The following is a 12531-nucleotide window of genomic DNA, read 5'->3' as shown; positions in this document are numbered from 1 at the left end:
CTCAGTGTTTGGCCCCTGACCTCCTGGGCCCCTGCATTATTAGCATTTGTCCAGTTTCCTGTCACCTTTTCAGTGTTTGGCCCCTGACCTCCAGGGCCCCTGCATTATTAGTATTTGTCCTGTTTCCTGTTACATTCTCAGTGTTTGGCCCCTGACCTCCTGGTCCCCTGCATTATTAGTATTTGTCACATTCTTAGTGTTTGGCCCCTGACCTTCTGGGCCCCTGCATTATTAATATTTGTCACGTTTCCTGTCACATTCTCAGTGTTTGGCCCCTGACCTCCTGGGCCCCTGCATTATTAGCATTTGTCCAGTTTCCTGTCACATTCTCAGTGTTTGACCCCTGACCTCCTGGGCCCCTGCATTATTAGTATTTGTCCCGTTTCCTGTCACATTCTCAGTGTTTGGTCCCTGACCTCCTGGGCCCCTGCATTATTAGTATTTGTCCCGTTTCCTGTCACATTCTCAGTGTTTGGCCCCTGACCTCCTGGGCCCCTGCATTATTAGTATTTGTCCCGTTTCCTGTCACATTCTCAGTGTTTGGCCCCTGACCTTCTGGGCCCCTGCATTATTAGTATTTGTCCAGTTTCCTGTCACACTCTCAGTGTTTGGCCCCTGACCTCCTGGGCCCCTGCATTATTAGTATTTGTCCCGTTTCCTGTCACGTTCTCAGTGTTTGGCCCCTGACCTCCTGGGCCCCTGCATTATTAGTATTTGTCCCTTTTCCTGTCACATTCTCAGTGTTTGGCCCCTGACCTCCTGGGCCCCTGCATTATTAGTATTTGTCCCGTTTCCTGTCACATTCTCAGTGTTTGGCCCCTGACCTTCTGGGCCCCTGCATTATTAGGTATTTGTCCAGTTTCCTGTCACACTCTCAGTGTTTGGCCCCTGACCTCCTGGGCCCCTGCATTATTAGTATTTGTCCCGTTTCCTGTCACATTCTCAGTGTTTGGCCCCTGACCTCCTGGGCCCCTGCATTATTAGTATTTGTCCCGTTTCCTGTCACATTCTCAGTGTTTGGCCCCTGACCTCCTCGGCCCCTGCATTATTAGTATTTGTCCCGTTTCTGTCACATTCTCAGTGTTTGGCCTCTGACCTCCTGGGCCCCTGCATTATTAGTATTTGTCCAGTTTCCTTTCACACTCTCAGTGTTTGGCCCCTGACCTCCTGGGCCCCTGCATTATTAGTATTTGTCCAGTTTCCTGTCACATTCTCAGTGTTTGGCCCCTGACCTCCTGGGCCCTTGCATTATTAGTATTTGTCCCGTTTCCTGTCACATTCTCAGTGTTTGGCCCCTGACCTCCTAGGCCCCTGCATTATTAGTATTTGTCCAGTTTCCTTTCACACTCTCAGTGTTTGGCCCCTGACCTCCTGGGCCCCTGCATTATTAGTATTTGTCCAGTTTCCTGTCACATTCTCAGTGTTTGGCCCCTGACCTCCTGGGCCCCTGCATTATTAGTATTTGTCCCGTTTCCTGTCACCTTCTCAGTGTTTGGCCCCTGACCTCCTGGGCCCCTGCATTATTAGTATTTGTCCCATTTCCTGTCACATTCTCAGTGTTTGGCCCCTGACATCTTGGGCCCCTGCATTATTAGTATTTGTCCACTTTCCTGTCGCATTCTCAGTGTTTGGCCCCTGACCTCCTGGGCCCCTGCATTATTAGCATTTGTCCAGTTTCCTGTCACATTCTCAGTGTTTGGCCCCTGACCTCCTGGGCCCCTGCATTATTAGTATTTGTCCCAGTCACATTCTTAGTGTTTGGCCCCTGACCTCCTGGGCCCCTGCATTATTAGTATTTGTCCCGTTTCCTGTCACATTCTCAGTATTTGGCCCCTGACCTCCTGGGCCCCTGCGTTATTAGCATTTGTCCAGTTTCCTGTCACATTCTCAGTGTTTGGCCCCTGCTTTATTAGTATTTGTCCCGTTTCCTGTCGCATTCTCAGTGTTTGGCCCCTGACCTCCTGGGCCCCTGCATTAGTAGCATTTGTCCAGTTTCCTGTCACATTCTCAGTGTTTGGCCCCTGACCTCCTCGGCCCCTGCATTATTAGTATTTGTCCCGTTTCCTGTCACATTCTCAGTGTTTGGCCTCTGACCTCCTGGGCCCCTGCATTATTAGTATTTGTCCCGTTTCCTGTCACATTCTCAGTATTTGGCCCCTGACCTCCTAGGCCCCTGCATTATTAGTATTTGTCCCGTTTCCTGTCACATTCTCAGTGTTTGGCCCATGACCTCCTGGGCCCCTGCATTATTAGTATTTGTCCAGTTTCCTGTCACATTCTCAGTGTTTGGCCCCTGACCTCCTGGGCCCCTGCATTATTAGCATTTGTCCAGTTTCCTGTCACCTTCTCAGTGTTTGGCCCCTGACCTCCTGGGCCCCTGCATTATTAGTATTTGTCCTGTTTCCTGTTACATTCTCAGTGTTTGGCCCCTGACCTCCTGGGCCCCTGCATTATTAGTATTTGTCACATTCTTAGTGTTTGGCCCCTGACCTTCTGGGCCCCTGCATTATTAGTATTTGTCACGTTTCCTGTCACATTCTCAGTGTTTGGCCCCTGACCTCCTGGGCCCCTGCATTATTAGCATTTGTCCAGTTTCCTGTCACATTCTCAGTGTTTGGCCCCTGACATCCTGGGCCCCTGCATTATTAGCATTTGTCCAGTTTCCTGTCACATTCTCAGTGTTTGGCCCCTGACATCCTGGGCCCCTGCATTATTAGTATTTGTCCCGTCTCCTGTCACATTCTCAGTGTTTGGCCCCTGACCTCCTGGGCCCCTGCATTATTAGTATTTGTCCCTTTCCTGTCACATTCTCAATGTTTGGCCCCTGACCTCCTGGGCCCCTGCATTATTAGTATTTGTCCCGTTTACTGTCACATTCTCAGTGTTTGGCCCCTGACCTTCTGGGCCCCTGCATTATTAGTATTTGTCCAGTTTCCTGTCACACTCTCAGTGTTTGGCCCCTGACCTCCTGGGCCCCTGCATTATTAGTATTTGTCCCGTTTCCTGTCACATTCTCAGTGTTTGGCCCCTGACCTCCTGGGCCCCTGCATTATTAGTATTTGTCCCTTTCCTGTCACATTCTCAGTGTTTGGCCCCTGACCTCCTGGGCCCCTGCATTATTAGTATTTGTCCCGTTTACTGTCACATTCTCAGTGTTTGGCCCCTGACCTTCTGGGCCCCTGCATTATTAGTATTTGTCCAGTTTCCTGTCACACTCTCAGTGTTTGGCCCCTGACCTCCTGGGCCCCTGCATTATTAGTATTTGTCCCGTTTCCTGTCACATTCTCAGTGTTTGGCCCCTGACCTTCTGGGCCCCTGCATTATTAGTATTTGTCCAGTTTCCTGTCACACTCTCAGTGTTTGGCCCCTGACCTCCTGGGCCCCTGCATTATTAGTATTTGTCCCGTTTCCTGTCACATTCTCAGTGTTTGGCCCCTGACCTCCTCGGCCCCTGCATTATTAGTATTTGTCCCGTTTCCTGTCACATTCTCAGTGTTTGGCCTCTGACCTCCTGGGCCCCTGCATTATTAGTATTTGTCCCGTTTCCTGTCACATTCTCAGTATTTGGCCCCTGACCTCCTGGGCCCCTGCATTATTAGTATTTGTCCCGTTTCCTGTCACATTCTCAGTGTTTGGCCCCTGACCTCCTGGGCCCCTGCATTATTAGTATTTGTCCCGTTTCCTGTCACATTCTCAGTGTTTGGCTCCTGACCTCCTGGGCCCCTGCATTATTAGTTTTTGTCCAGTTTCCTGTCACCTTCTGTGTTTGGCCCCTGACCTCCTGGGCCCCTGCATTATTAGTATTTGTCCCGTTTCCTGTCACATTCTCAGTGTTTGGCCCCTGACCTCCTGGGCCCCTGCATTATTAGTATTTGTCCCGTTTCCTGTCACATTCTCAGTGTTTGGCCCCTGACCTCCTGGGCCCCTGCATTATTAGTATTTGTCCCGTTTCCTGTCACATTCTCAGTGTTTGGCCCCTGATCTCCTGGGCCCCTGCATTATTAGTATTTGTCCAGTTTCCTTTCACACTCTCAGTGTTTGGCCCCTGACCTCCTGGGCCCCTGCATTATTAGTATTTTTCCAGTTTCCTGTCACATTCTCAGTGTTTGGCCCCTGACCTGCTGGGCCCCTGCATTATTAGTATTTGTCCCGTTTCCTGTCACATTCTCAGTGTTTGGCCCCTGACCTCCTGGGCCCCTGCATTATTAGTTTATGTCCAGTTTCCTGTCACCTTCTCAGTGTTTGGCCCATGACCTCCTGGGCCCCTGTATTATTAATATTTGTCCCGTTTCCTGTCACCTTCTCAGTGTTTGGCCCCTGACCTCCTCGGCCCCTGCATTATTAGTATTTGTCCAGTTTCCTGTCGCTTTCTCAGTGTTTGGCCCCTGACTTCCTGGGCCCCTGCATTATTAGCATTTGTCCAGTTTCCTGTCACCTTCTCAGTGTTTGGCCCCTGACCTCCTGGGCCCCTGCATTATTAGTATTTGTCCCGTTTCCTGTCACATTCTCAGTATTTGGCCCCTGACCTCCTGGGCCCCTGCATTATTAGTATTTGTCCTGTTTCCTGTTACATTCTCAGTATTTGGCCCCTGACCTCCTGGGCCCCTGCATTATTAGTATTTGTCACAATCTTAGTGTTTGGCCCCTGACCTTCTGGGCCCCTGCATTATTAGTATTTGTCACGTTTCCTGTCACATTCTCAGTGTTTGGCCCCTGACCTCCTGGGCCCCTGCATTATTAGTATTTGTCCCAGTCACATTCTCAGTGTTTGGCCCCTGACCTCCTGGGCCCCTGCATTATTAGCATTTGTCCAGTTTCCTGTCACATTCTCAGTGTTTGGCCCCTGACATCCTGGGCCCCTGCATTATTAGTATTTGTCCCGTTTCCTGTCACATTCTCAGTGTTTGGCCCCTGACCTCCTGGGCCCCTGCATTATTAGTATTTGTCCCTTTCCTGTCACATTCTTAGTGTTTGGCCCCTGACCTCCTGGGCCCCTGCATTATTAGTATTTGTCCCGTTTCCTGTCACATTCTCAGTGTTTGGCCCCTGACCTTCTGGGCCCCTGCATTATTAGTATTTGTCCAGTTTCCTGTCACACTCTCAGTGTTTGGCCCCTGACCTCCTGGGCCCCTGCATTATTAGTATTTGTCCCGTTTCCTGTCACATTTTCAGTGTTTGGCCCCTGACCTCCTGGGCCCCTGCATTATTAGTATTTGTCCAGTTTCCTGTCACACTCTCAGTGTTTGGCCCCTGACCTCCTGGGCCCCTGCATTATTAGTATTTGTCCCGTTTCCTGTCACGTTCTCAGTGTTTGGCCCCTGACCTCCTGGGCCCCTGCATTATTAGTATTTGTCCCTTTTCCTGTCACATTCTCAGTGTTTGGCCCCTGACCTCCTGGGCCCCTGCATTATTAGTATTTGTCCCGTTTCCTGTCACATTCTCAGTGTTTGGCCCCTGACCTTCTGGGCCCCTGCATTATTAGTATTTGTCCAGTTTCCTGTCACACTCTCAGTGTTTGGCCCCTGACCTCCTAGGCCCCTGCATTATTAGTATTTGTCCCGTTTCCTGTCACATTCTCAGTGTTTGGCCCCTGACCTCCTGGGCCCCTGCATTATTAGTATTTGTCCCGTTTCCTGTCACATTCACAGTGTTTGGCCCCTGATCTCCTGGGCCCCTGCATTATTAGTATTTGTCCCGTTTCCTTTCACACTCTCAGTGTTTGGCCCCTGACCTCCTGGGCCCCTGCATTATTAGTATTTGCCCAGTTTCCTGTCACATTCTCAGTGTTTGGCCCCTGACCTCCTGGGCCCCTGCATTATTAGCATTTGTCCCGTTTCCTGTCACATTCTCAGTGTTTGGCCCCTGACCTCCTGGGCCCCTGCATTATTAGTATTTGTCCAGTTTCCTGTCACATTCTCAGTGTTTGGCCCCTGACCTCCTGGGCCCCTGCATTATTAGTATTTGTCCAGTTTCCTGTCACACTCTCAGTGTTTGGCCCCTGACCTCCTGGACCCCCGCATTATTAGTATTTGTCCCGTTTCCTGTCACATTCTCAGTGTTTGGCCCCTGACCTCCTGGGCCCGTGCATTATTAGTATATGTCCCGTTTCCTGTCACCTTCTCAGTGTTTGGCCCCTGACCTCCTGGGCCCCTGCATTATTAGTATTTGTCCAGTTTCCTGTCACATTCTCAGTGTTTGGCCCCTGACCTCCTGGGCCCCTGCATTATTAGCATTTGTCCAGTTTCCTGTCACATTCTCAGTGTTTGGCCCCTGACCTCCTGGGCCCCTGCATTATTAGTATTTGTCCCAGTCACATTCTTAGTGTTTGGCCCCTGACCTCCTGGGCCCCTGCATTATTAGTATTTGTCCCGTTTCCTGCCACATTCTCAGTATTTGGCCCCTGACCTCCTGGGCCCTTGCATTATTAGTATTTGTCCAGTTTCCTGTCACATTCTCAGTGTTTGGCCCCTGACCTCCTGGGCCCCTGCATTATTAGTATTTGTCCCGTTTCCTGTCACATTCTCAGTGTTTGGCCCATGACCTCCTGGGCCCCTGCATTATTAGTATTTGTCCCGTTTCCTGTCACATTCTCAGTGTTTGGCCCCTGACCTCCTGGGCCACTGCATTATTAGTATTTGTCCCAGTCACATTCTCAGTGTTTGGCCCCTGACCTCCTGGGCCCCTGCGTTATTAGCATTTGTCCAGTTTCCTGTCACATTCTCAGTGTTTGGCCCCTGACCTCCTGGGCCCCTGCATTATTAGTATTTGTCCCGTTTCCTGTCACATTCTCAGTGTTTGGCCCCTGACCTCCTGGGCCCCTGCATTATTAGTATTTGTCCCGTTTCCTGTCACATTCTCAGTGTTTGGCCCCTGACCTCCTGGGCCCCTGTATTATTATTATTTGTCCCGCTTCCTGTCACATTCTCAGTGTTTGGCCCCTGACCTCCTTGGCCCCTGCATTATTAGTATTTGTCCCGTTTCCTGTCACATTCTCAGTGTTTGGCCCCTGATCTCCTGGGCCCCTGCATTATTAGTATTTGTCCAGTTTCCTGTCACACTCTCAGTGTTTGGCCCCTGACCTCCTGGGCCCCTGCATTATTAGTATTTGTCCCGTTTCCTGTCACATTCTCAGTGTTTGGCCCCTGACCTCCTGGGCCCCTGCATTATTAGTATTTGTCCCGTTTCCTGTCACATTCTCAGTGTTTGGCCCCTGACCTCCTGGGCCCCTGCATTATTAGTATATGTCCAGTTTCCTGTCACCTTCTCAGTGTTTGCCCCTTGACCTCCTGGGCCCCTGCATTATTAGTATTTGTCCCGTTTCCTTTCACCTTCTCAGTGTTTGGCCCCTGACCTCCTGGGCCCCTGCATTATTAGTATTTGTCCCATTTCCTGTCACATTCTCAGTGTTTGGCCCCTGACCTCCTGGGCCCCTGCATTATTAGTATTTGTCCCGTTTCCTGTCACATTCTCAGTGTTTGGCCCCTGCTTTATTAGTATTTGTCCCGTTTCCTGTCACCTTCTCAGTGTTTGGCCCCTGACCTCCTGGGCCCCTGCATTATTAATATTTGTCCCGTTTCCTGTCACGTTCTCAGTGTTTGGCCCCTGACCTCCTGGGCCCCTGCATTATTAGTATATGTCCCGTTTCCTGTCACACTCTCAGTGTTTGGCCCCTGACCTTCTGGGCCCCTGCATTATTAGTATTTGTCCCGTTTCCTGACACATTCTCAGTGTTTGGCCCCTGACCTCCTGGGCCCCTGCATTATTAGTATTTGTCCAGTTTCCTGTCACATTCTCAGTGTTTGGCCCCTGCTTTATTAGTATTTGTCCCGTTTCCTGTCACCTTCTCAGTGTTTGGCCCCTGACCTCCAGGGCCCCTGCATTATTAGTATTTGTCCTGTTCCCTGTTACATTCTCAGTGTTTGGCCCCTGACCTCCTGGGCCCCTGCATTATTAGTATTTGTCACATTCTTAGTGTTTGGCCCCTGACCTTCTGGGCCCCTGCATTATTAGTATTTGTCCAGTTTCCTGTCACCTTCTCAGTGTTTGGCCACTGACCTCCTGGGCCCCTGCATTATTAGCATTTGTCCAGTTTCCTGTCACCTTCTCAGTGTTTGGCCCCTGCTTTATTAGTATTTGTCCCGTTTCCTGTCACCTTCTCAGTGTTTGGCCCCTGACCTCCAGGGCCCCTGCATTATTAGTATTTGTCCTGTTTCCTGTTACATTCTCAGTGTTTGGCCCCTGACCTCCTGGGCCCCTGCATTATTAGTATTTGTCACATTCTTAGTGTTTAGCCCCTGACCTTCTGGGCCCCTGCATTATTAGTATTTGTCACGTTTCCTGTCACATTCTCAGTGTTTGGCCCCTGACCTCCTGGGCCCCTGCATTATTAGCATTTGTCCAGTTTCCTGTCACATTCTCAGTGTTTGGCCCCTGACCTCCTGGGCCCCTGCATTATTAGTATTTGTCCCGTTTCCTGTCACATTCTCAGTGTTTGGCCCCTGACCTCCTGGGCCCCTGCATTATTAGTATTTGTCCCGTTTTCTGTCACATTCTCAGTGTTTGGCCCCTGACCTCCTGGGCCCCTGCATTATTAGTATTTGTCCCAGTCACATTCTCAGTGTTTGGCCCCTGACCTCCTGGGCCCCTGCATTATTAGCATTTGTCCAGTTTCCTGTCACCTTTTCAGTGTTTGGCCCCTGACCTCCAGGGCCCCTGCATTATTAGTATTTGTCCTGTTTCCTGTTACATTCTCAGTGTTTGGCCCCTGACCTCCTGGGCCCCTGCATTATTAGTATTTGTCACATTCTTAGTGTTTGGCCCCTGACCTTCTGGGCCCCTGCATTATTAATATTTGTCACGTTTCCTGTCACATTCTCAGTGTTTGGCCCCTGACCTCCTGGGCCCCTGCATTATTAGCATTTGTCCAGTTTCCTGTCACATTCTCAGTGTTTGACCCCTGACCTCCTGGGCCCCTGCATTATTAGTATTTGTCCCGTTTCCTGTCACATTCTCAGTGTTTGGCCCCTGACCTCCTGGGCCCCTGCATTATTAGTATTTGTCCCGTTTCCTGTCACATTCTCAGTGTTTGGCCCCTGACCTCCTGGGCCCCTGCATTATTAGTATTTGTCCCAGTCACATTCTCAGTGTTTGGCCCCTGACCTCCTGGGCCCCTGCATTATTAGCATTTGTCCAGTTTCCTGTCACATTCTCAGTGTTTGGCCCCTGACCTCCTGGGCCCCTGCATTATTAGTATTTGTCCTGTTCCCTGTTACATTCTCAGTGTTTGGCCCCTGACCTCCTGGGCCCCTGCATTATTAGTATTTGTCCCGTTTCCTGTCACATTCTCAGTGTTTGGCCCCTGACCTCCTCGGCCCCTGCATTATTAGTATTTGTCCCGTTTCCTGTCACATTCTCAGTGTTTGGCCTCTGACCTCCTGGGCCCCTGCATTATTAGTATTTGTCCAGTTTCCTGTCAAACTCTCAGTGTTTGGCCCCTGACCTCCTGGGCCCCTGCATTATTAGTATTTGTCCCGTTTCCTGTCACATTCTCAGTGTTTGGCCCCTGACCTCCTGGGCCCCTGCATTATTAGTATTTGTCCAGTTTCCTGTCACCTTCTCAGTGTTTGGCCCCTGACCTCCTGGGCCCCATGCATTATTAGTATTTGTCCCGTTTCCTGTCACATTCTCAGTGTTTGGCCCCTGACCTCCTGGGCCCCTGCATTATTAGTATTTGTCCCGTTTCCTGTCACATTCTCAGTGTTTGGCCCCTGACCTCCTGGGCCCCTGCATTATTAGTATTTGTCCCGTTTCCTGTCACATTTTCAGTGTTTGGCCCCTGATCTCCTGGGCCCCTGCATTATTAGTATTTGTCCAGTTTCCTGTCAAACTCTCAGTGTTTGGCCCCTGACCTCCTGGGCCCCTGCATTATTAGTATTTGTCCCGTTTCCTGTCACATTCTCAGTGTTTGGCCCCTGACCTCCTGGGCCCCTGCATTATTAGTATTTGTCCCGTTTCCTGTCACATTCTCAGTGTTTGGCCCCTGACCTCCTGGGCCCCTGCATTATTAGTATATGTCCAGTTTCCTGTCACCTTCTCAGTATTTGGCCCCTGACCTCCTGGGCCCCTGCATTATTAGTATTTGTCCCGTTTCCTGTCACCTTCTCAGTGTTTGGCCCCTGACCTCCTGGGCCCCTGCATTATTAGTATTTGTCCCATTTCCTGTCACATTCTCAGTGTTTGGCCCCTGACCTCCTGGGCCCCTGCATTATTAGTATTTGTCCCGTTTCCTGTCACATTCTCAGTGTTTGGCCCCTGACCTCCTGGGCCCCTGCATTATTAGTATATGTCCCGTTTCCTGTCACATTCTCAGTGTTTGGCCCCTGACCTCCTGGGCCCCTGCATTATTAGTATTTGTCCAGTTTCCTGTCACATTCTCAGTGTTTGGCCCCTGCTTTATTAGTATTTCTCCCGTTTCCTGTCACCTTCTCAGTGTTTGGCCCCTGACCTCCAGGGCCCCTGCATTATTAGTATTTGTCCTGTTTCCTGTTACATTCTCAGTGTGTGGCCCCTGACCTCCTGGGCCCCTGCATTATTAGTATTTGTCACATTCTTAGTGTTTGGCCCCTGACCTTCTGGGCCCCTTCATTATTAGTATTTGTCCAGTTTCCTGTCACCTTCTCCGTGTTTGGCCCCTGACCTCCTGGGCCCCTGCATTATTAGCATTTGTCCATTTTCCTGTCACCTTCTCAGTGTTTGGCCCCTGACCTCCTGGGCCCCTGCATTATTAGTATTTGTCCCGTTTCCTGTCACATTCTCAGTATTTGGCCCCTGACCTCCTGGGCCCCTGCATTATTAGTATTTGTCCTGTTTCCTGTTACATTCTCAGTGTTTGGCCCCTGACCTCCTGGGCCCCTGCATTATTAGTATTTGTCACATTCTTAGTGTTTGGCCCCTGACCTTCTGGGCCCCTGCATTATTAGTATTTGTCCAGTTTCCTGTCTCACTCTCAGTGTTTGGCCCCTGACCTCCTGGGCCCCTGCATTATTAGTATTTGTCCCGTTTCCTGTCACATTCTCAGTGTTTGGCCCCTGATCTCCTGGGCCCCTGCATTATTAGTATTTGTCCCTTTCCTGTCACATTCTCAGTGTTTGGCCCCTGACCTCCTGGGCCCCTGCATTATTAGTATTTGTCCCGTTTCCTGTCACATTCTCAGTGTTTGGCCCATGACCTTCTGTGCCCCTGCATTATTAGTATTTGTCCAGTTTCCTGTCACACTCTCAGTGTTTGGCCCCTGACCTCCTGGGCCCCTGCATTATTAGTATTTGTCCCGTTTCCTGTCACATTCTCAGTGTTTGGCCCCTGACCTCCTGGGCCCCTGCATTATTAGCATTTGTCCAGTTTCCTGTCACCTTCTCAGTGTTTGGCCCCTGCTTTATTAGTATTTGTCCCGTTTCCTGTCACCTTCTCAGTGTTTGGCCCCTGACCTCCAGGGCCCCTGCATTATTAGTATTTGTCCTGTTTCCTGTCACATTCTCAGTGTTTGGCCCCTGACCTCCTGGGCCCCTGCATTATTAGTATTTGTCACATTCTTAGTGTTTGGCCCCTGACCTTCTGGGCCCCTGCATTATTAGTATTTGTCACATTTCCTGTCACATTCTCAGTGTTTGGCCCCTGACCTCCTGAGCCCCTGCATTATTAGCATTTGTCCAGTTTCCTGTCACATTCTCAGTGTTTGGCCCCTGACCTCCTGGGCCCCTGCATTATTAGTATTTGTCCCGTTTCCTGTCACATTCTCAGTGTTTGGCCCCTGACCTCCTGGGCCCCTGCATTATTAGTATTTGTCCCGTTTCCTGTCACATTCTCAGTGTTTGGCCCCTGACCTCCTGGGCCCCTGCATTATTAGTATTTGTCCCAGTCACATTCTCAGTGTTTGGCCCCTGACCTCCTGGGCCCCTGCATTATTAGCATTTGTCCAGTTTCCTGTCACCTTCTCAGTGTTTGGCCCCTTACCTCCAGGGCCCCTGCATTATTAGTATTTGTCCTGTTTCCTGTTACATTCTCAGTGTTTGGCCCCTGACCTCCTGGGCCCCTGCATTATTAGTATTTGTCACATTCTTAGTGTTTGGCCCCTGACCTTCTGGGCCCCTGCATTATTAGTATTTGTCACGTTTCCTGTCACATTCTCAGTGTTTGGCCCCTGACCTCCTGGGCCCCTGCATTATTAGCATTTGTCCAGTTTCCTGTCACATTCTCAGTGTTTGGCCCCTGACCTCCTGGGCCCCTGCATTATTAGTATTTGTACCGTTTCCTGTCACATTCTCAGTGTTTGGCCCCTGACCTCCTGGGCCCCTGCATTATTAGTATTTGTCCCGTTTCCTGTCACATTCTCAGTGTTTGGCCCCTGACCTCCTGGGCCCCTGCATTATTAGTATTTGTCCCAGTCACATTCTCAGTGTTTGGCCCCTGACCTCCTGGGCCCCTGCATTATTAGCATTTGTCCAGTTTCCTGTCACATTCTCAGTGTTTGGCCCC

The sequence above is a fragment of the Phyllobates terribilis genome, unplaced genomic scaffold (assembly GCF_046119375.1).
Source record: "Phyllobates terribilis strain yellow unplaced genomic scaffold, ASM4611937v1 Scaffold_10__3_contigs__length_209671492, whole genome shotgun sequence".
In the NCBI taxonomy this organism is placed as follows: Eukaryota; Metazoa; Chordata; class Amphibia; order Anura; family Dendrobatidae; genus Phyllobates; species Phyllobates terribilis.
The sequence above is the reverse complement of the archived record's forward strand: the minus strand, read 5'-3'. Positions refer to the sequence as shown.